Below are 4384 nucleotides of genomic sequence, written 5' to 3' on the forward strand. Positions count from 1 at the left end.
ATTTATGTTCTAAAGAGTTCAGTATTGCAATGGCACTTCACTATAAACAAGGCTTTATTCCTTTGAGCAGGAACAGCAACTTCAACTATTTCCAAAGAGATCCCATAGAAACAGGAATTTTAAGTGCCCAGCACTTTTCACAAGCTAACCTTTTGTCGTGAAGGTCAGTTTTAATGAAAAACAATGTGACAGCCTACTTTGTGGAGGGCTATGACCAATAGATTTTTTTATCCGCATTTGTTAATGACTGTAACAGCATCCATGCCACTGTATATTCATCCAAACCTTCCTGCCCTCTGTTAGCACCCTTGGGCCACTGACAGACAGTAGCATATACACCGTCAAATCACAGGGTCTAAATGAGCATGTGAGTCCTTAAATGACTGACATACAAAAGAGTCTGAAAGATGGTGTACATTATTCAGATGAGGTCTTCGAAAATAAAAGCAAGAAAAACCAGGCAAAAAAGAACCTGCAGCTTTTACAAATGGCTAATTCTCTTTTTCTAAATATTTTCCTCTCCTGCTGTTGTTTGGGGAGCTGACTGCTGTACTCCAACCCTGTGATATTCCATTTCTACAATACTTGGAGCTCTCCAGGCCGAAAATTGCTGTGAAACATCCTGCCAAGACCACGGTTCGGTTTTTTGCCAGTGCTTCCTAATGCATGCAGGAATCCTCACTTGCAATGTAAGAAAGCAGCAGGGAAAAGCAGCACTTATTTAGCTTAATTTAGCAAATGATTCACTTTATTTACGAACCTCATCTTTCTGCTGTTTTTAACTCTTATTGGAAATGCTGCCACCAATCAAAAGGGGTAGAGTTTGATACCTCTTCGGTATCCTGTTATTTTCCTTTTCGTATCTTAGTCTGGAAGGTGATGGAAGTCATGCTGGGCTCAGGCTCCTGATTTATCCAGAAATCGTGATCTCAACAGCATGCAGAAGCGGTCAGATAGTAGAGAGGAGTGAACTTGTAACGTGAAGCAGTGAAACGTTCCATCCCAAGAAGCTGTGAAACCTGAATCGGGCTGTTGTTGAGGCTATCGCCGGCAGACTGGCAGAGCGAGAGCGAGATCTAAATGTTTGACCTTGGAGCTGGACGTGCCTCCGTGAGGGCGCTGGGTCTGTGTGACTGCTCTGTATTGTGCAAACCCACGCCAGATGAGCCAGCTCCGGTGCCCCCAGCGCTCAAATATCCATCTGGTAGCAACAGGGTCCGGTTTCCTCATCTGCACGCTGTGCTAATAAAAACAGGAACCAAACAAAAGATAAATTGGTCTGCGACTGTCTTGTTTTGTGAAAGCTCCCCAGGGCCTGAAGCACGGCCGTTACTCAGATTGTAAATCTGCTTCCTCCTCTTCTTTCTCTAAAGGACTGCTCTCGCTAGCAGTAGCAAATGATTACATTAATTACCTGTAAGGTAAAAGATGCAATGAAATGCTGCCCCTTCCTACATCCAGACTGCAAAGTCCCGTTCTCCTCCTCCCTTACTGGAGATCTCACCGGTGGATCCAAATTTTCACGGAGAGGAAGGGCCTAAAAGCGCAAGTTCCTCCTTCTGCCAACGCAGGAGCTTCTTGCTGGTCCTCAGCTACGCAGCATGCTGAGCAAGCTGGGAGAATTCAGTACCGTAACTGCCACGACCTCCTGTCTATTTAACTATGAATTATTGGAGCTGATAATTTCTACAAATTCACTTGCTTGCTAACATGCACAGGCAGAGGAAATGTAGGTTTTAGTTAAGATTAAGGATTTTCATTAAGCGTAACATTTTCCTTGCTCGGCAGTTAGTTTCAGAACAGCTGCCCAGTGGCATTTATTGTTCTGAGAAACATGTTTGTGATGATGAACTTCGTACTTAGAATGGCCAAAGTATAAAATAACTTAAGAATCATATGCTCACTCCACAGTAGGTTATTAATAATTTCTTAGCTCACTAGAACTACTTAGTACTAGAGATTAATTTACCTCTGCTTATGCTGGTCAGCTTGACATTTTTGTATCGCTCAGTTTGACTAAAGAAAAATATTTAAATCTGTTTCAGATGAGAAGTCTCAGAGAAGCAGTGTTTGGGTGGCAATCACTCAGACTAATGGCCATTTATTTAAAAACAATTGTTTCCACTGTAACTAAAATTATGAAAACAAATCTTCCTGCCTAGCATTGTATAAACACTTTACAAAATGTACATTTTGGGACGAATCTCAGTCCAGCTGTGCGCCTTTTATCTTTACATTTTTAGGTTGCTCTCCACCTCCACTCCCCCCATACAGGCACAGTTAGCTGGAAGCCAGAATTTCTTTTGCAAACGCCCGAGCTCTAAGAACACAAACTTGTTTAAGCTGAGACCATATTTGGAAGAGATCTGGGTCAAGAAAAATAATCAAAGGAAAGTGCATTCCTTGACCGTCACGTGAGGAGGCCAGAACGAGTAACTCGCTGCGAGTAGGCTTGTGGCAAGGGCTGGTTTTACACCAACGTTCACACTCAGAACCACCTCACCGGCCTATTTAAGGGCATTCAGGCAAATTTAGAAAAGGCTTTCTTAAGAGAGGTGTTCAGCAGCACACCATCGACAGTACGTGTCCACGGCAGAAAATTAAAAAGTCATTCTGGCAAGCTGCACAGGCTCCGTTCTCACAGATGCACGTACCTGTCTCTCTAACCCTGTCACTAGTTTCGCTGAAGTACCCGCCATTTCTTACGAATGTAAACATGTCTGAAGGACTGAAATACCAATGTGCGCTCTCCCTCCCCAAGACTCTGGCATTCTTTTTCTTATTTTAGGAAGATCCCAAATCCAGCCTTTGGTGTTTGCTTTTATATTCAGCTATTACAATTGCAGAATTTTAGCAAAGCTTTGCTTAAAAATCTTTATTTTTTTGTATTCCACTTGGAAGACTTGAGTGAGAAAAGCTGCTACAGATGGCACTTTGAGCCTCAGAATCTTTTATTCAATTAGCAGTCAAATGCACGTTAAATAGACTGCACTGCTTTAATTGTACAAGCAAAATCTCAAGCAGCCAGGACAGGGAACAGCTACGGAACATGCTGGGCTGTGATCTACACTCATTACATTTTGGTTACAACTTTTACAGCATAAAGACTAACATGTAAAGTAGGCTTTAAGCTGCCCATTTAATGAAACAAAGGGTGGCAACGATGTGCAATATAGTTAGGGTAGTATAAAATTCTGAACTGTGATTGCACACATTTTTCATCTTGCTGTGATTTTTTTTTCCCCCACCCAGAACACTGGATTTAGTTCTCCTCTCCTGTTTTCCCAGCTAGGGCACAGAGCAAAACCTCCACCCATCTGCCCACTCACGTGTGTACAGAGAGTAGCTTGACGTGCTGCATCAACCCTCGCACACAAACGGCCACCACAGCGATACACAGCATGTCCTTATTAACCCTTCACAATGCGGTGAGGAATATTGCTGTTTGAATCTTTGATGGGCCGCTTGCACAGACAACAAGGGAGCCAGCAGGGCTGCCATCAAGAGTCTTGTTCTCTCCTTCCCCTAACCTCTAACTGATGCGGACCTCAGGCTGTGGTGGAGGTTGCCATGGAAAATGGCGGCACAGGGCTCCCCTTCTCTGCCTCCAGCCGCTCCCAGTGTTCACCATCTCTTCCAGATTCACCAACCTTCACCGACACAGCAGTTCTCTCCTACTTCACTGCCACCTAAAAGTGCCGGTGTCCTGTTCCCCAAGAACAGCAACACCCCCAGAGTATCACCCCTCACCACCACCACTGCACGATGCCAACACTGCATTACTGTGACACGCACGCAAAAACTCATTCATGATCCAGTATCAAATACTTGTATCACTTATCCACCCAAAATACCACTGTTTACTCAAGCACTGAAAGCATAAGGCAACCTAGAAAGCCGGTAGCGTATCACCTTGGGCAGATAACGGAACAAGCTCTGCTTACATGTATTAAAAAAAAATAAGAAACACAGCATCCCTGTGCTCTTCCAACAACTGGTGACAGGAATCTGTCCAGGGCAGATTCCCTGGAAAGCAGCCAAACTGGGATGTTTATAAAGATCCTGGCTATATCCATGGACACACTTGGAGAGAACTAAATATAACATTTTTCATTACTTGTGTCTTACCCAAACTTTTATTCTCATCTTGTTTCCATTATTTTTATCTTGTGTATTTGTTAATTTGAGAGTTTCTTCTCCTCTGGCTTATATGCATTTCGCTGCTGTTTTCATGTGTCCAAATACCTTCACTGTGTCTTTCTTAACTGAGTCAGAGCTGCATCTCCTTGCATTTCAAGCAGAAAAACACAAGCACTAGTTACTGTACACATCCTACTCCAAAAAGTATGAGGTTAACTGTCATAGGAAAAAAACGCAGAAGCAA

Source organism: Gymnogyps californianus, chromosome 14, assembly GCF_018139145.2.
Source record: "Gymnogyps californianus isolate 813 chromosome 14, ASM1813914v2, whole genome shotgun sequence".
Taxonomy (NCBI): Eukaryota; Metazoa; Chordata; class Aves; order Accipitriformes; family Cathartidae; genus Gymnogyps; species Gymnogyps californianus.